At 26.4% G+C, this 21513-nt stretch overlaps 1 protein-coding gene and 1 long non-coding RNA gene across 3 annotated transcripts in view; one reads left to right on the forward strand and one right to left on the reverse strand.

Moving 5' to 3' along the window:
• Positions 1-16453: 16453 nt before the first annotated feature.
• LOC135927246 (uncharacterized) lies at positions 16454-20147 on the reverse strand. 2 transcript variants are annotated; one of them, XR_010572012.1, is made up of 3 exons: positions 19986-20147; positions 16694-16759; positions 16454-16637 (listed from the first exon to the last, which is right to left on the reverse strand). It is a non-coding gene; the product is annotated as an uncharacterized LOC135927246 (long non-coding RNA). The 2 variants fall into 2 exon arrangements; XR_010572013.1 differs by having other exon boundaries at positions 16680-16759.
• Positions 19448-21513, forward strand: part of LOC135927245 (rhoGEF domain-containing protein gxcI-like) — a 41308-nt gene continuing 39242 nt past the window's right edge. The window contains exon 1 of the mRNA XM_065463200.1: positions 19448-19678. The gene's annotated coding sequence lies outside the window, so the exon portion shown is untranslated. The remainder of the gene's footprint in view (positions 19679-21513) is intronic.

Consider the following 21513-nt stretch of genomic DNA (forward strand, 5'->3'; position numbering starts at 1 on the left):
AATGTAATTTTACTTATATCATAAATAAATAAAAGTAACTAATAAAGTTAAATTCTACCTTATTATAATTATTTTATTAAGAGTCTTTTAAAATTTTTATATATCAATTGTAGCTTAAATATTTTCTCTAATAAGAACTTGCTAAAATAATTATATATAAAATATATTAGGGATGTGCCTTTTTTATCGGATCGGGCCGGTTTCACACATTTTAAAATGTCGGTTATCCGCCAATATTATGAAATTTGATCCGATATAAAATGGCACAAAAATAAAATGTTATAAAATTTAAAAAAAAATTATATAAAAAATCATTTATTTTTATAAATAAAATCGAAATCCATTTTTATGTATATTTTTTTAATAATAATTATGTATTTAAGAATTATAATATAAAGTTGTACATTATTATGATATTTTTTATATATAATTAATGATTTTGCAAGAAATATATAAAATAAATTTGAAAAGAGATTTAAATGATATTTATATATATAATATTACAAACGCAAGAATTAATAAGTCATATTAGAAAATAAACTAATTTAAATAATACATAAAAATCACAAATAAGTAATGATAAATTTAAATACTTATTAAAGATAATGAATAAAATAAAACTAGTAAATTTTTTTTAGAGATGCCATTTAGCCATATGCTCCGAATATAAGCTATATTTAAAACAACACAGAAAATAACCTGCACATTCTAATAAATCATTTGATTTAATTTTTTTTTCTTATTTGCAAATTTTCAACTCCCATTAAATATACTACTCTCCTTCCTGTTTAAGCTATTAATGGGCAAAAACTAATATTAAAATCCCTGGTTATTATAATTAATTTATTAATAAATATTTTATTAATTATTGCAAATATTCATTCTTATATGTGTATGCTATGTTCTTCACAAATAAATAATAAAAACTGTATTTTATAAACCTTTCTAATTTAATTGGTATTTATAATTTAAAAGTATCTTGTATTTAAGATACTCTAATTTAGTAAAAGATATAAGTATCTTTTATCTTGTATCTTTTTGATATTTTGAAAAAGATACTAGTATCTGTATCTAAGATTCATTTTTTTATAAAGAATCTGTACCTGTATCTAGATTCTTTTTCTGGAGGACCTGCCCAACTCTGGGTGCAAGAAATTAAAAATCATCCAAAATTGATTATTCAAAGCCAAAGTTCCTTAACACCTTGAACCTTGAGATACTTACGTTAAAAATAATTCGAGGTCTGATGACATACTTTAACACCCTGGGATTTATGGAAACACATGTACTGGGATTTTACATGCATGTACAGTTTATCCTCTTTAATAATAACTATATGAACTATTAGGAATTAGTAAAACAATAAAATCCCATAAATATTTACATTTAGCTAAAATTAATATATTCCTAACCATCGTGGTTTCAACAAACTGTTTATTAGGTAAAGAGGCAAAATCCCTAATCAGACTCATTAGTTGAAAAACCCCTAAAACAATATAGAGGGTCTTTTGATCCAACAGAAAATTAGCTTTGAAATCATACTTAAAAATTTAAAATTATTTAAAGATTTCTGGCTATCACCAGAAGAGGATGACTTTTATTCATTTTAAAATTTTCTTTTAATGTATCATATATTTTTTATATTTTTTTTAAAATATTTTTATGATCGGGATGTGTTTTTTTAATATGTACTTCTGTGTTTTAAATTTGTTTTTTAATAAAAATTGATTAATATAAATAACAGGAGAATTTATAACGCCATCTATATTGATTTTAAAAGTATCCTTTTATTGAAAATTATTTATGAAACTATAATATTACATATTTAAGGAGCATTAATATTTATTAGATATATCTGCAAGGTCCAGCCAGACATGTTAAGATTTTTTCACAAGTTACCCGGCCCATTATTTAAATATTTGTCAAACCTGTCCAAACCCGATAACTTTTTAACTAATTTCCGTTTCGGCCCCTTAATTTTTTTTAACGAATTTTTCTGCCATCTTATTTTTAATGTCGATATCTTATCTATATAAAAAAAATTCCCAAAATTAAGTCTCTTATACCTCTACTCTACGGGTATCTATTTCTATAACAACTATGTTATAAATCAATTTTGTTTTGATATCTGTATTGTGTAAATGTTGTTATAATTGGATTATATCATAAATGACTTGTTTAATTTTTTCTGAATTTACTATTTTATTTATGACTTTAATAAGTTAGACAGCTCTTCAAATGAAGAAAATCTTGTAATTTATTTTCAAATATTATAATCAAGATCAAAATATTAGTTTGAAATTTACAAAAAATAAATATCAAAATTTTAAAACCCGAGCTGACCTTTTAAATTTTAGGAAATGTCCGACCAAGTTTATAATTTTCTATAAAATAAGGAATATATGTATTTATTTTATTTATAGTAGAGATGTACAAATCACCTGGCCCGAGTCCTATTTTTAAAAATAATTTTGGTTCGGGCTTGGTCGGGCCTAATATTTTAAAAAAAATTCGGGCAGGGTCGGACTTAAATTTTAAATATGATATCATTACATTTTGTCAAATAAATTAATATATTTTTTAATTCTTGTAAAAAAAAGACGCTAATATTTTTTACTTATAAAGTATTTTTTTATAATCAAAAACAATAATTAAATTTTGCAATATTTGAATAAATTCGGGCCGGGTCGGGCGGGCAAATAATTTTATTTTTATTTCGGGCCGAGCCGGGCTTTTCGGGATAAATAAAAAAAAAATCATTCTTGATCGAGCCGGGTAGGACAAGTTTTTTTTTTAAAAAAATTGGGCAAGGGCCAAGCTTTAAAAATTAGGCTCGATGCAGATCTCTAATTTATAGATTTCATTTAATTAGAGAGTTCTCAAAATAAAATGAAAAGAAATAGACTCATTGTCGTTATTTATTGTTATTTCAAAGAATATAAAACTAATTCAAGATCAGAGATTTGCGAAACCCGGCCCGATTTTTTATGTATGAATTGTTCGACCAGGCTTGTTAATGTTTTATGTATAAATTGCCGGATCGTTAAATATTTGCCAGGCGCATTAAGATTTTTTATTTTGGCCATTGAAAATTATTTTTTGTGTTAATTTTTAAAATTTCTATATTTATAGCTAAAATTATGATAGATGTTTAATAAAATATATTTTAATTTGTATTTTATATAGTGTCAAAAAACATACACTATCTCGTTATTCTTTCACTATTAAAAAAGGAACACGTTGGGGGGGGGGGCAAAGGCGGACTGGTTATAATGGCAGGTTGGAACCCAGGGGCAGATTATTTTGGGGGCTCATTATAATGTGAGATATATACTATTCACGTAATAAATGTTACATGAAATTGTCATTCTGAACTATCATTTCACAAAATTAGTCGTACAAAAGAAATATATTCACATGAATGTAGAGACGAAATACCTAACAACCCTATTGATCAATATAGAATTGAGGTGGTTCGGTCAATAATAGACCAAATAATTAAAAGTTGAAAGATTTTCTGAAAATAAATGCCTCATTGGTGTTATACAAATTTTTCACCCAAATAAATTTCAGCATATTAATTTGGCAAATAACTAAACACAAAATCCGAATTAGTGAAAACCTCCAGTTGTAAATTATGATAAGAAATAATTTCTTTTGCTACTATATATAAAATAAAAATCCTGCAAACCCGACATCCAAAGAAAAAATCGCCCAAAATATGGAATAGGCAGAAGTCTCGGATAGGATAATAATGATAAGCAATGTATTAAATTTAAAATTATCAAATTTATGTGTATGACCTTCTCCATAGTTACAGTTTATAAATATTATTTTAAGTATAATTTTATATATGAAATTATAAATATAATAAAACATTAGATCATTTACTTTCTAATTAATAGAAGGAATCTTTTTTACACCCTACTTACTTGTAATGTTTTATAATAAAATATGATATATATATGAATTTTATGTGGAATATTTAAGATGCAATTATCTATAATAAAATATGATATAAGGTATAATTATATTCGTTTTTCCATTTATTAAAATCTTTGCAATAAAATTTTTAGCCCATTTGCACAAGTTTTCTCAAAAAATATATAAATTTTTTTTTAAAAGAGTAAGCCGCCACAAATGGGGATATGAGACGATGCCATCATAAATACGAGCTAGAATTTGTTAACAAAACCAAAGGATTCCCAGTCCGTCCTGGGGGAGGGGTTACATTTAAACATGTTGTTTAGAGGAAGAAATAATTTTTTTTAGTTCCAACCCAAAATATAAAAATGTTGTTTTTATTTATTAATTATATTTAGGCCCTGTCAGCCGACAGCCTATGCTAATGATTGAACCCGAATGAGCATAAGAAAGCAATGCTTTTTTTGCAAATTTCTTATATCAATTGATAAAATAATATTTTTTTTAAATTTGTTTTTTTACAAAATATGTAAGGTTCTAATTCTCACACATTTTTATATTAATTTTTGATTGTAAAGGAACCAACTTCTAACCAATTAAAAAACTTTAAACGAATAAGGGGGAATAAAGGTTTAATCATAATTGAAAGGATAAATTAGAGAAAATAAAATAAATCGAAGTCGAAAAAGATAAGAAGGAAAGTGTATAAAGAGGGTAGTTATAAACTTATCAAAATAGCGACCATATTTTATATTTCAGACTCAAATCTCCAAAACCGGAGTTATTCAATAATGACTAAGTATTATAAAAATTATATCAAACCGTGGTTATTACCTAGCCAACAGGAAAAACTTAATTTTTTTAATCTTCACCTCCTAAGACATTTTCACCTCCTAAGACATTTAAAAAGTATAGCCTGGCCCGCTGTTATTAAGTCTCTGCACTGCAAATTTTAATTATATACCAAATGGAGAGGTTATTTTTTAATTAACCAATTTTACAAAAAAAAGTCTGAAATGCATATAATCCGAATTGATAACTATATAAAATTCAATAATTCCACTTAAGAAATTTTATAAAAGTGTAGACAACGAGAATTTACATTTATATGAATAATCCAATGTATATTTCTTAACTCCTATACCGTCTTTTTAAGTACTCAAAATATTCTTCATTCATAGAAGAAAGGGTCACAGGCATAATCGGGCAAGATTCCCTTTTGCAAATATGCAAGTTATCATAAAATATTTAAAAATTATCTTCCAACATTCATCACCCCTTCCAACCTCACCAAATATTCATATATAATAATTGAAAACATAAAGTAAGTTTAATAGGAACGTGATTAAATAATATATTGATAGAGATCAGCACGACTCGGCCCGACCTTATATACCTTTACTAACTAATGCAAATTTATTTTTCTTTCTTCACAAAAAATAATAATTATTGGTCGGTCCGTGCTAAAAAAAATCATACAGGTCCGGTCAATTTTCATGAAACATTTTTCAAGCCAAGTTATTAATATTAAAAAAAAAAATTTGAATGTTCAATAATCTTTTATTAACATTAACTATTAAGGAATGATTAGAAAATGAACGAAATATAAGAATTATAATATAAATAAATTATTAAGAAGAAAAATGGAAAGAAAGAAGAAAATTAAGGTAATTATCGAAGGAAGTCACACCCATAACCAGGAAGTTTTAGTTGGGGGGGGGGGGGTATTTTTGAAATAAAAAAAATAGTCAAACACTCAAAGATTTTTAGCTATTTTTATTGAAATATTGTAAATACAAATAATGATTTTCATAAATGAATCGATTGAATTATTTTTTTTCATAAGCCATTAAAACTAAATAATACTATGATATAATCAATGACATATATATTACCTAGACTGACGATTCATTCATTAAAATGCATTTTTAAGCGTCGTTAAAAGCAAATCAGCTGGACCCGCCATTTTGGTAACACATATAGTAATTATTCTCATGTTAAAAACTACTATTAAATTGATAACTTGATTTCTTATTATCTCGATGATCCAGTAATTCTTTAATAAAGTTTGCATCAGATATAGGAATAAATTAGGCTCTCGTTTAAAATTTTATTAATGATTAGTGTAACCAAAATGGCGTCTCCAGCTGATTTGCATTGATGTACATTTTTAATGAATGTATCGTCAGTCTAGGTATTATATATGTCATTGGATATAATATGATGATTTTTAAATTTTAACAAATGAATTGAAAACTAAATTTTGGGTTATTATTATTTTTATTTACCATTAGACCTAAATTTTTTCGTTTCTTAATCATCTATCTGGTGCTTGATAAAACCCTGTTGAGTGTAGAGAATGAGTTCTCACAAGAAGCTGTTGAATAGCATTTTATGTAATTCTTCAAATGCATGACTTCATTTTAAATTCGAGGTGATATGTGTTGGAAATATTTTGGTAATAATTTTATAAAAAAATTAATTTCTAAATTTGAGGGCCGGATTGGAGGTCAATTATGGGAGCTAAAAATATCTCGGAGGCGAGATAGGGACCCAAATTTTTTTGGTGGGGGCTGGTCCCCTACGAAACCCCCCATGGCTACAGCCATAGCAACCAGAATTGATGCAGCAGACTTATCTCGACGGTTTCTATTTAGTCGTTTCCTTAAATAAAAGGTTTAATGTGGCTTTCCTGAGTTCTTTCCAATTAGATGACACAGAATCACTGTATATGTTAAGGGTCTAGCAAATGATTAGTGTTAAGAACTATTTTATAAATTTAGTTGAATTATTTACCAATTCTTAAATTTTAGCTCCTATTTATTACATCCCTTATCGGATGAGTTCCAAATATTAATAGTTTTACTTTTCATGGAATAAAAGATTGAAAAAGTTATTATTTCAAGATTACTTTTTATTTTGAGTACTTAACAGATAGAGTACTCGAAATAAGAATCAACTTAGTTTTTGACTAATCCAAATTAAGGAAATTCTATGGGATATATCAATATTCTTATCCTTATACATATATATTCATTTTTTAAATTTTAATTATAAAGCATCTACTTTTATAAAGGGGTTATATATAACGATAGTTAATTGGTTATCAAATAGAATGTATAAGCCTGATGATGGTCTATTGATTTAATTTAGGAGTTAGGGTAGATATAATTTATATGATTAAGCCAGACAACAATTGATCATGGCAAATGTTACATGAATACAATATACATATAGGAGAATAAATTTTTATTATCTTTTATACTTATTCATACACCCTACTATCAACACGTATTTTTTAATATCCTACCAATCTTGTAACCTACGAACAAGAGATCAAAATATTGACCGAACAAATCGTCGTTAACCTTAAATTTGGGTAATTATCTTGACTACACTCCACCCTTCCCACCAAAGCAGGTGGGATAGGAATACTATCTTCTTCCCTACTCTTCGTCAGTGGCTTCCTATCTTCACTTATTCCAGGGTTATAAAGTAACAAACAAATCCATGGTTCCAAATTTTCTTTTCTAAGAAAATATTCTTTCTTTATACATGAACTTGTGTGATCCAAAATATATAAATTTTTAACTCTAATTGAATAAATATATTTTCAATTATATCAAAAACTTAAAATTTAAATAATTTTTTGAAGTTTATAAAGTGGTGAATAAATCGGGTATGACCAGTATGAGCAAATTTTATAATAATTGTGAGTGATGTGATTCATTCTATCTTTTATTTTAGTGAGTAAGCGGGTAACTGCATATACAGGCCTGCGTCGACCTTTCCATTTGACCGAACCTAAATTGGCAGAGTGCTGTTTTTATCATTTTTATTAAAGCCAGACTCGAACCTCGACAAAATTTATTTTGTTTTCCTAACGCTTTTCTTTTCATGAAAAGACCACTTTTATAAATACATATAATTTTTTCACTTTCCTCTAAAAATTGTACTTTTCAGTCCAGCCAATATTTTCTTCAATTTGAATTGGACAGGTCTTGGACCTAGTTCTAAAATACAAGTCTTAACCAGATTTAGATCTTTAAAAAATTAATAGTAAGAATCGGTGTGCCTTAAATAAATTATTAGATCGGACCGGACTTGAAAAAATAAGTATAATGCAGGGCCCTTTCTCTTAAGGGCAGTATAAGACAGGTAATTTATGCTAGGAATTTTTCTCATTTGTAACTCTTGGAATATATCTTATCTAGATACAAAAATGTGGTATCTGTATCTAGAGATACTTTTATAAAAAGTATCTGTTTTAGGATCTAGTATTTTCGATATATCTGTATTTATTTATAAATATTTTTTATATATATTTTGTATTAATTTATTTTACGTTTATTTATATTATAAATAAATAATGATATTTTGATTAAATTCATTTGATAATATGTCCATGTATTTTATTACAAAAACAAACCTCACAAATTTTATTTTATACAATGGATAACGACATGATAAATTTTATATTATAATTTATTTTAATTAAATCATAACTATAAATCAATATTTCTAGACAATCTCTGAAAAGAAATCAATTTATTAGATGTTATGGGCACCCCGATATAAATATTGATATACGTTATGACACTCATCAAATTTTTATTATTTTTAAAAATGAGTGTCGGGTTTTAATATATTTAATGACTATCTCAATACAAAGTTGCTATTCATTAATATAACAACCCTTTGCCGTCAAGTGCTCCAATAGATAGTGTTTAGAGTGACTAAAAAATCCTTTACAGATTTAGAATAAAAATTTTAGAATGTTTTATTATTAAAATCTAACAATTATTTATAATCCTTTCATTATATATTTTGTTTATGAATTTTTATCATCTAACATTCATTATTTAAATATATATTTGTATATGGATGTGATATTAGCTCAAGAAATCTTTAGTTCACTTCGAAATTTAAATTTTAAATATTTTCTAAATTAAGCAATATGTACACCTAGCATAAGTATAATAAATAGCATATGTAGCTAGATCCATTTTTAAACAATGTATCTTGATCTATTTAAAAAGTATCTTTTAATACCTCTGATATTTCTAACAATTTTATTTTTCTGACATCTTCCTCATGTCCCTATTGGTCGAAATTAATCTAATTATATTAAATTGTTATTAAATTATCCAAAATATATAGCTTCATAACACATAGTTTTGTTATATCATAAAATCATTTTAAATGAAATAATAATTATGAACATAAAACAATCATACCTGTAAAATAAAATATTTTCAGGAAATATATTTGAATTTTTTTTACAATAAAAGATTTATCATAAATATTTTGATATGTAGAAGTATATTATTATATGTTATGCTTATTCAAATGACTTTATAAAATATTAAGCCCCGCATGAAGACAAACACAATTTTGAGACTATGTTGGATTCATCCAAAGTCCAAAGTTTAAAACAAATCGTAACAAAAGATGATCAAATAGATGGGTTTATGAACAAAGTTTTTAAATCACCGTATAATAACAATAATAGTAATGATACGAATATTGTAGGCTTAAATTATAAACCCCAAGACCACATTAAAAACTTTATCATGAATTACATACCAAGCGGTGAAATTTTTGATAATAATACCATTCTTTATTCAAATGCTTTTACAATGGAAAAAGCCAAGCTAATTGTTCCTCCAACAAAAAAAATAGCCTTTAAAATACCATCGGTTATGATCACCGAAACACTTATAAGACAAGACCCTGTAGAAGCAATCGAAGAAAGTAAAATTGAGGGACAAGATAAAATACAAGATGAGAACAAGAGCTTTATAAGTGATTCCCGTCTAATGAACGCAACAAAAGCCATGAGTTATTTGGAATCACCTCGGGTTACTTTAAAGAGAACCCCATCTTGGTCTTTGCCCACATCTCAATTAATAACTATCGTAAAAGATGATTTTGGTATTCAATATCCCACTCACGACATCAATTATACTAGTGTTGAAAATATTTATGATTCCTTTCCCTTTTTAAAAGAAGGCAAATGGCAAGTCAGGTTAAAGAGATCTTCCGTGCCAAACTTTGCATTGTCTAAGAGTCTCAAAAATTTGTCATGGTATAGCTCAACTTTCGCTCAATCTAAAAAAATTTTGAAACATTTTCAGCCTAGTTTGTTCAGGTATTTTTCTTAAATACATAATTGATACATTTTAATATAATAAGATAAGCTTCAGATTTAACTGACTAAAATTTATTACTATTTGTTATTCGATAATTTTGCTAAAGTAATCATTAGTAGCTATTTTATAGTTGATTACTTGTATATATTTTATGTTTGTTTTAGTTTAATATCAAAGTTTAATTATTTATTACTATATATCAATCATCAAATTCATCACCATTGTGTAAGGTTTAAGAACGAGAAGCAGGATCTATGATTAACAGGATAAGAATCGATTTTTCTTGAGACTATTTAAATTACTTATCTTATAATGTGAAAATAGATATTTATGAGGATTATATTTTTTAACTTTGATTGAACATATTAAATCGAGATTGAAAAATTATAAATGTTTAATATTTTCTTACATAATATCCTACGCATTTATTAATTACATGGACATAAATTTTTTATTTTGTAAACTTTTTTATATGAAAATACTTTATTTTTTAAGTAGAAATAATTAAAAATATAATAATACTTCTGTATATCTTCCCCATTTTTAATTATTATATAATTAACTAAATTTTTCTCAGTTTCGGTTACATTTCTATTTTTCCAGTGCTTTCAGTTCTTCTTCTAAGCGAAAAAATTTTAATAGGAAAATAATTTCAATATCGTTTACATTAAGATTAGCTTTAACTTAGCTCTCAGTTATCTAATTAGTGTTCAATAAAATCAACGGAATTATACTATTTTGCTTTTCGTTGAGGGTTTTTTGTGCGATAAAATTTTAAACGTACAGGTTGATTTACTTGAATCTAAAATTACACAAAGCGGTGTCGTCTTACCCCATAAAGAAAAAGTGTAGATCTCGTGTTATTGATTAAAAAAAGTTGAAACATATTTATCAATAAAGGGAAAAGTTCTGAAATTTTTTCATTTAAGGATACATCGATTTGTTTTTTTCATTAAAATGAACTAGATATGTTTACTGATAATTTTTTTTAAAATTTTATTATAAAATAAAAAATATTATTCAAAATACTGTTTTTAAAAATAATTATTTATCATATAATATTGTTAATATGCTAAAGTTTTCAATATAGGAGAAATTTCAAAATTTTAATTTATCCATTTCAGAAGATTTTTCGTTGCATAATAATAAAGGTTATATTACAACTATAGGTTAATCTATTCATTTGATATAAAATTATTGTATGCTGAAATATAGCGTAAAACACATATTAAGTAACTATCTGATCCAAAGATTAAATATTTTTATCACACTATCATGTCTAACTGAAATTTATTATCTAAACTTATACTTTTCAAAATAATTAAAGTGTTTTTGCATGCTCTTTGTTTCGTTCTGCCCGGGTCTTCCCTATATTCCGAGGGTTAGATTAAACCACGTGGACACTAGATAAATATATAACCAGTATCGCAATGAAACACCAAAACGGAATAACAAATATTAATAATTCATAATGTTACTGTTCGGTTATGGTTCTTAGGAAAAAATTTATAAAGATTCGGTCCAGCTAATTGTTAAGGTTTATAAAGGTTCATTACTAAAAAAAATTTTAAATATTTTTACTAGGGCAAACCATAGTATGTGACTTTAATTATCAATATTATTTAAATCTTGTCATCACTTAAGTTAAAATATTGTTTATTATAAAATAGATGAAAATTTGAATAATATATAAAAAAATGTAAAAATCATAACTGTACAAGAATTTATTAATGTGCATGGCTAGATTTCGATATTTATGGCAAGATAGATTTGGAAAACTTTAATTTTTTTTATAGTTAGGAATTCATGTTCTTTAGAATGATGCATGTAAATATTCCTTTCCAAATTAGCTCCATGGCCACTTTAAGTATGATTTTGCCCTCATCTTTATTACAGGCTGATTTATTTAAGAGAATACTGTAAGCATAAAAGGAACGGACTGAACTCTTGTTTGGACCATTTAAATTTTTTTTAAGGAAAATGAAATAAATTTTTACAATTACCAACATAAATACAAAATATGAGGTAAGAGCAAACAAATGTGGTAAAATTATGATATTGATAAACCAATTAGAATTCCCTATCAATTTGTAAAGCCAAATTATATGCGTATTATTAGTTTATAGATTTACAATTCCCCACATCTAGGAAATAAAATAAAAAACAGATTTGAACAACTTTGCCTGTATTTCAATTACAACACAAAATCTATTTTTCATAATAAAGGTTATAACAATACTAATGCTTTAAAATATACTCAAATGCCAAAATTCTATAAATAATAGTGCTGTAAAGTAATATCGTTGTCATTTTTGAAGAAAAGGAACACCATTCATTACCTTCTTCTAAAGGTACCGAGTAGCGTGTTTTTTTTGAGTAACGTTAACGTAAAACATTAACCGTTACTCTAAATTTTTTCTTAAGAAATATGAAAAAAACATATTTTATTGTATTATAAAACTATTTTTATTTATTTTTTAAATTTTATAAATAGTTTAAGCCGAGTTTTTAAGTCAGATCATTCACCAAATTTCTTCATTTTAATTTTAAATTTTCGTTGTTAAATTTTCAATCAAGATTGTTAATGTAATTAATATTGAATAATCAAGATATGTTAATTTACTCTAATATTATAATACATTTTATAAAGAATATTATGTCAATTGTATACATATTTCTTCAGGTGAAAATAATTGCCCCAGCCCTTATAAAACATTTTTTTTACACCAATAAAGGAAATTATGGGAGTAAAAATGTATCCCAACTCAAATATATCCTCAATTGTGGGATAAACATGCTCAGTTTCGAAACTGTGCATACATTTTTAAGGAAAAATAATAATATATCTGATTAAGTTTTAACAAGATGGAACTCTTTTTATAACTCAATAGTCTTATTAAGGAGAATAACCAATTTGACAAATCTTTTGATAAATCCGAATTCAGAGGTTTTCAGATAATGACTAGTCGTTCATATATATATTGTTTGGTTATGTTAATTAAAAAATATGATATTTATATATATGTTAATATGTTATAGAACCTGTTGCTACGGCTCTTTCGATTTTAGAATATTTGGGATATTTCACTCCCACGAAAACAAATATAATATTAAAACTTAAAAAATTGCTTTAAATAATATCAAGGTTAAGCCGCTTATTAATACAGATGCAATCCCGCAAGACATAGGTGCAGATGAAATATTGTTTACAATTTATATTTGGAATATATTTATTTTTAAAAGATTCGATCACATCTATAAAGATGAAAATATACAATCAGCAACAATTCACCCTCTTTTTAAATTGGATTGGTCCTGGATAAAATTATAGGTCAACGAAGGAGAAGGCCTAAACTTATTTCCAGTTAAAAAAATAATCTTGAAAAAAAAGTAGACTTTGATTCCTTTAAAAAACAACCCACATACCAGATTATTTTCTGATAAAGATAAAAAAAAAATATTTGATGAGGGTCAGATCTTTTGAAGATGATCAATTAAGTTTTTTTCAAAATGAGGATCATTTTTTAATTTTTAATAAATTCTTCCAATTAACATTTTTATTTATTAATTATATTATAACCCTCTCATTCTCTGCGCCAGTTGAAGTGTGCTAGCACGACGAAAGATGTGTTGAACACTCTCTTGTTTATCTGATCAAAATTTTGAAAATCAATTGTTGTTAAAAATAAATAAAAAATTATTACAAAAATATTTTATCCTATAATATATTATTTTTGTACAATTTTATTTATATTTTATATGAAATAAAATTATTATAAAAAGAATTATCTATAATATATTATTTTAGTAACGCGAGTTCCTTTTTTCAGGTAACGAGTAACGGTATCGCGTTTCTTTTTTTGATGTAACGAGTAATGCATTTCTTTTTTGAAGTAACGTTTAAAGCACTAATAAAATATATAGAATTTTATAAATATAGTCATTTTGATTGGATGGGAATATTTTCCCTTCTATCAAACTACTCGGTAGGCGGTGATATTATATTTAAATAAATTAAATAAATGCAACTAAATCATAAATTTACAAATTGTTTATTTAGATATTTTGCATACTGAAATAGAGAAAATAGTCTAATACTATAAGAATTGATGAATTTAAGTCGAAAAAATGAATACATACTTTTTATAGATATTAAACAAGTATTTTGATAATTTTATAATTATATGGATTGATATTTTAAGATAACCCGTATATAGTAAAATATATAATAACACAAGAAAAAGATAGTAAATAAAAAATGTAAATTTTTTTATTTTATTTTGGTTGAAACCTGTGGTTTAAACCGGTTAGCCTCATTTATAAAAGTTTTTTTTTACTCCTTCAAAAATAATTATATCGGTTCGTTAGGTTACAGTTCATATAAAGATATATAACGGGGGATCTCTGTATATAACAAAAAGCGATGTAAAAAACCATGCAATATTTATACCCTTTACATAATAGATTTACAATCATCCAGCTTAAAAATTAAATATAATGATTATCGGTATTTGTCTTTTACGCCGACTTCTTATAATGAGAAGCCTCCATGGCCTAATTAATCTGTATTCATTCTTATATTAATCATATCCTTGATTCTCATTGTTAATGATAGCTTTTTTTGCATTGATGATAGACATTTGGCAACAATACTATGGAACCGTAATAATGTATCTTTTATGCACAATTATATTTATTTACCATCATATTATATTTATTAGAGGGATATACCTTGACATGTAACGTTACCTTGATGGATCGATTTGAGTTTTTAAAAACGGCTTCAATATTTTGGCCAGAAGTATATTGTCTAAGCCTCATTCGCTAAAAGTTGTCAAAACCTCTATGCTCCCTATGAGCAAAATTTTGAGGCTTGCGTAATATTTTTCTGGATAAAATATTGAGTTAGTCGTTTTTAAAAATAGACTCAAATCCAGCAGTTTAACAATACTAATGGGAATCCGGTGTCTTTGTTCATTCTTATTGGTTTATTCTCTGCTTGCAGGGAAATTATATAGATTTTTGATTCAGAAGATTTCAGTTTAGGTTATGTTATGTATGGTATTAATGCAAATATAATTATTAGAAAGCTGAGTTTTTTTAAAAAAGGGGAATAAATTCTGGCCATGTTGGTATGATGAATTGTACCTTTAAATGAATTGGATTGCCAAGTTTGGTAGCCGTTATTTAATATTTCACCATGTGATAACACAAAGCTTTGTGTGAGGGTTTGTATTCTTATTATTTTATATGGCCTTTTATAATTACTATGTTGCCCTAACGTTTATATTCCTTTTTTGTGTTGGGGTGGTTAATGTATTGCTGTGAAACCTTAGATGTATGTTCATGTTAATGGATTTATGGGATAATATTATCTCTATTCTATACTGTATTACATATTTCCAATGTCTCCACTAGTCTTATTTCTTTCTAAGCACTGTAATAAAGTGTTAACTTTGCTAAGTATTAATGGCAATTTATTCTCACCCTTAATATCGAGAATGACATGACAATCCAACTATCTATGTCTACATTCTTACATTTATTAGGCGCTTGCATATTTGGCAATTATTTCCCATTTGCTGGGTACGGAATTAGTTTGTTTTATGAAAATCGAATGTTCTATTATCGGTTTAAGGGATATTAACTCTGCCTCTTTTATTAGTTTAGCTGCTTGGCATTCCCATCTTTATAATTTATAGATCTGTATACAGCAATAGGATGAAAATATTGACAGACGATACTTATATTAATTGAGACACATGGTGGGGAATCGGCGTAACAATTGTACAGATACATAGTATTTCGTATCTCCGACTAGCCATTTGTAGTCATATGCAATATTACCAAGTACTTCTACACCCTCTAACCCAATTAAGAAGTACCTCATACCACCTCTTACCCTCTATCCCCATCCTAAATCCTACCCCCTCCCAAAATTTTAATCACTATCTTGCATGATACCCCCTCCCCACCTCCCTTCCCACCCCCTCCCGTGGAATGGCCTGGATGAGATTAAACTTACTCTAGCACCAGTTTCACTGATTGAGTTCGATAATAAGATTATACATCCCAAAGAATGGATTAAATCGTGTTTGATGCTTGAGAGTTAAGTCTAGATTATATGCTTACCTTAACTACAGAGAATGTACATAGGTAAAAATTGCTAAGGTAAACAAACATATTATAAATAAAGGTATGATAAAGCATGCCTAGGTAATTTTTTAACCAGTATATTGCAATAAAAACAAATTTTTATTCAAAAATAATTAATGTTGGCAAAAATTACAGTATAAAAAGTTGTTCAATACAAAAAACATAATAAATATAATCTGGCTAATATAATGAAAACAAATTGATAATTAAGTTAACCCATTTTGAAAATATAATATATTCATTTTATTTTCGTCAAAAAATACCAAACCGGTAATAGAATATGTAAGGTTCAATATCATGATATGATTAAATCTCATAAGATGGGTATTATTATTTTCTTCGGTCCCAAATATTCATATAATTTGATATCCTTCTCAATGTGCAATATTTTTTAAATTGAAATGCCTAGATATGGAAAAAATATTTGCTCAGTTTTACAATATTTACTAAAATTAATTAACCAAGGTTTTGAATAAAAACCACACAGTGAGGATCGTTTTCTTCAGGACGGGTCATAGACAAACATGCTAAATAAATGAAATTAGTTAAATTATTCTGTAAATTGATTTATCAAAGAAATATATTTTTCAATTCGAAAACCAACCTTTTCGAGCAGAATACTTAGGACTGCGTACGCCGCGGGGGGGGGGGGCAGGGGGACAAATCCCCCCCTTCCAAAGCCAAAAAATGCAGATGCCGGATATATTTAAATTAATTTATATTTGTTAATATTTATTCCTATCTCATATTAAATATATATTTAATTACATTTATTTATCACATTCATCTACTAAGTTATTTTATCAATTAATTTCGATTTCAAGATTTTTTTGGCATAATATTTACCTATTAATTTCAAATTTTTAATGACGTAATATTTATCTACCATTCCAAAATTTATAGTCAAATAATAATTATTTCTGAAACTCCTAAGAAAATTGCAAACTTGTCCAACGAGATAGAGTCTCCACCATCAAGCAGTAACAGCTTTTATGGAGTTATAAGAGCCGATTATTTGCTATTACTGAAATATCACAATGGCCTGGAAGAAATATTTCCTCAGAAGCGAGAAAATTATTGGATTCAATGCTTATTCCACATTTTATTTATCATTAGAATGTATTAATTAATTTAATTATACAACTATATGTAATACTTTTCAAAAACATGACATTGACTTGATTAAAAAGATGAGAATATCGAAGAGCATTTTATTAGAACTCAAGGAAATTAGAATGTTGAAGAAAAATTTCATATTTTATATGTTATTATTGAGGCTATACGTGTTTAATATTTGTCTCCCTCGACTTGCAGCAAGGCAAGCTCATAGTTAAATCATTAAAATAGGATCAATAGAAGAGTATTATAAAATAAATGTCCCCTCTCTTAGATACACTATTAACCCAAATAAAGGAATGTTTTTTAATTTATCGTGCAGCACTTACCAATCTACAAATATTACTTCCACAAAAGCCTTCCCAACCTTTTTCAGATGGTGAAAGAAAAAATATATATTTGTTAGATTTTTATCATGAAGATGTTAAAGTATCTTATGATGCCTTATCAGCTGAATAACTATGTTTAAAATATTAACTATGGTTGATATAGTCCCAAAAAATGCTATGGATACTTTGCATTATTATATTTTAACAACTCTTCCCATTAGTAAACTAACATTCTCTTTTTTAAGAAGAATAACGAGCCCTGCAGAGATACCATTTGCAGGGCACGGCCCGGATATTTTTTTAAAATTTTTTACGACCCGGCTCAGATTTTTTTTTAAAAAATTTTCAGGCCCGGCCCGGATTATTTTAAAATAAATTATATATATTTTTGATTTTTATAGCTAATAATAACGATTTCAAATATAAGCGGTTTTTTTAAAATATACGGCGCGACCCGGATATTTTTTTAAATACGAGTCTGCAGGTCTCTGAAAAATATACCAAAAAGCAACTTCTAAAAGTAGATTGAAAGGTTTGGATCTTTTGAATATTCATAGGCATTTCACGGCAAGTAAGGATGAGATAATTGAAAAATTAGCTCAGTCCCAACTAATATTGGATTTTACATTATAATAATATTTCTTAAAAAATTTTATTATCCCCCCTCCTTCCCAGACCAAATTCCTGCGTATGTGCCTGACTTAGGAAGGTATGATTAAACATTAGAGAGACATTGGTTAGGTAGAAACAAGGACTTCTATCGGGGAGGGGGGGGTGGAGGGAAATTGAGATTAAGGGGGTTAAGAAGACTGGAATAAAATTGCAGGATTTGGATTAGTTTATAAAAAAAATTTAGAGTTTGATGGTAAACTATCTGGAATAATGTTTTAAAGCTCTAAGATTCATGGAAACTATTTCTATTAATATATATGATGGCTCCACGATACAAAAAAATCTTTAATATGAATTAGATTTTTTCAGGTTCTACCCGACGCGAAAGGATTTTCCGACTGATTCAATTATTTTTTCGAAGATCCTAGTTTAATCTAATTTTTTTTATAACTGGACTGTTGAAAATAAGATATTTTAAAGAAAATAACAAAATTCTAAGCGCTCGAAGGTGAAAAAGCCTTTAGGCCTTGTTCTGAACTAGGACATCCTATTTTTGTCCCTTCCGGTCCAAAATAAAATTTATCACCAAATTTAGTTGAGTCCGAAAAATTTTTTAAGTCTGACACCCAAGCAGATAGGACACGGACCTCTACTATGAATGAATTGGTTTGATTGAATATAGAAAATATTAGATTTCAGTTTGCATTCTTGACATAAAAAAATCGATATTTCCTGTTTGCGCAAATTAAACACTACTAAATAATAATTTATTTTATATTTAATAAGATTATTCAGAAAAAATAAAATGATTATCAAGTAAACAAATCTAAAAATATATAATAAATTAAGCACATATCTCAAAAAAAAGGTTGAAAAACCAAAAAAACTATCTATAGCGCTATCAATCATATTTTAAAATCAATAAATAATATATTTTCGCTAATTTTAAAATAAATTTTTATTTTATTTGATGATGAAAATAGAATTTAAAAAAAAACAACTGCTGAAGAAGAATCTAACTTAAAAAAAAATAATATTAAAAAACATTATTTATTTTATTTGTTTTTCTATATCTTTACCAAAAATTTTGATAATTATTATTTTTTAAATTTAAAAAAATAATATTTATTAATGTTTTATAAGAAAATTTGTATAATTTTTTACTTAATCGAATATCGATTTTTTTAAAGATAAACAATGTTTCATTTAATATCGAAAAATTTTAAAAATTCGAAATTATGAACTAAATAAAAAAAATGCGGTGCTTTTAGTGTACTATTCTCGGTGAACTTGGAATTTTATAAAATTCTGGCCAAAATTCTTACAATTACTTTTATAAGTAGTGCAATTTGCCAAATTCCTAAAAAAACATCTCTGCTCAATCCACAAGTAAAATTTTCTCAATTTTTAAGCATCAATACTTAGGCTACTGCGCAAACGTTTAAAAACGGCTAATCCAATATTTTGGCGAAAAAAATACGCAAGCTTTAAGATTTCATTAATAGATGTTCAAATATTTCTGCCATATATGAGCAAAATCTCCATGCATAATATTTTTGGCTAAAATTTTGGGCTAGTTGTTTAAACGCTACTACCATGATCAATCACATAGTTATTTGCATCAAATAAAATAAAAATATTGCCATAAATTAAAGAAACGAGTTAATTTCAAATGTAAATTATTTATTATAATGACCATCTTTTAATGTGATATAGGAATTTATTGATAATGGCAAGGTTGAAGGCATCCTTTCATTTTTAAATAGTCTAATTGTCATTGTTGATGTTTTCTTTGTTTTTTTTAAATGTAATTTTTCGCTGAAATCAAAAAGAACTCATATTTAAACTATAGAATTAATGATTTGTAGTCCGGAATTCGGATTTTGAAAGCTTTTTTATATTTAAAATATTACGGTGTATTTTATAGGATAGCGATAAGTATTCTTTAAAAAACTGGTAGAATTATATCGTCGTATTTATTTTGTTTTGTGGATTGTATTTAAAATGCTTCTTTTTTGAAGTTAATCCAAATATTAAACAAGGTCCTTTAATATTTATTTCTAATATGATATTTTTTTTTTATAAAAGCAAGTTTATATATATTTTTTTAAAGAGCTCTCTAATAGCCAAAAATACGATATTTGTAATATTATAAATAGTGGAAACGTAAGATTTAACAGAGGTCAATTTTTTAGGCCCGATTGGGACCGGGAATAATGTTTACTAACATGTTTCAAAGGTAAATTCAAAATAATAGCAGCAAATGTGTTAATCAACTAGATAATTGATTGTTTTCAAAAACAAGGCTGCCCTGGTGAAAAGAAATTTCAAGTCCTGTCCTAGTGTATGTTTTAGCCCGATCCTGCCAAAATTTCTAAAATCATTTAATTTTTCTGCCAACTCTATGCTGAATCGGATAGGCTGGGCCAAGTTACGGGCTGCGTATGCACGCCATTTTTTCAAAAACATATAAAAACACTAATTTTATTGTCTTATATCCAGACATCTCTTTTTCTAAAGCAACTCTAAGGGTGTGTTCCTTTTTAAGTATCTAGCTATTCTGAATAGTGATATTTATATTTAAAAACAGAAATAAATGCACCTTTAGCTTATTTTAAGATATCATCTACCTTATGTCAACATCTAATATAAAAAACCCAAAAATTGATTTTTTAAATAGAATTCAAAATTTAAGAACAGTCATTCAGCTAGGACATGACATAAGGGGCTGATTATAACGCACATGCGATTATAATTTTTATTTATGCTGATAGTTATTTAATTCATTGATGATGATTTATATTTTTGCCTGCAATATAAACTTTATTAATAATTTAATAAAAATTAATCGTTATACCACCTAAAATATAAACTTTCCTATATTTAATTTGAAGAACCCTTTTAGCGTAATAATATATTGCGTTGAACTTTATTGTTTTTTGCGTTTATAATCAACCCAGGGAGGAGGTAAATATTTTAAAGTCAAACATTTTAAACATTATCATCTATAAAAATTAAAAAAATTAAATATATTTTTTAAATTATGTATCATATAACAATATTTACCTCATTCACTTATATTTCCTATTTCCACCAATATTTATAGTAAAATTTAACTAATCATTATTTTAAGTGATATTCAAACAAATTAAAAGCAACAAAGATACTCCCAATATATAGAATATAATACACTTTTTAAGGGAAAAATTTATTTTAGATAAGTA

Source organism: Gordionus sp. m RMFG-2023, chromosome 3 (assembly GCF_954871325.1).
Source record: "Gordionus sp. m RMFG-2023 chromosome 3, tfGorSpeb1-WG-v2, whole genome shotgun sequence".
Lineage (NCBI taxonomy): Eukaryota > Metazoa > Nematomorpha > Gordioida > Chordodea > Parachordodidae > Gordionus > Gordionus sp. m RMFG-2023.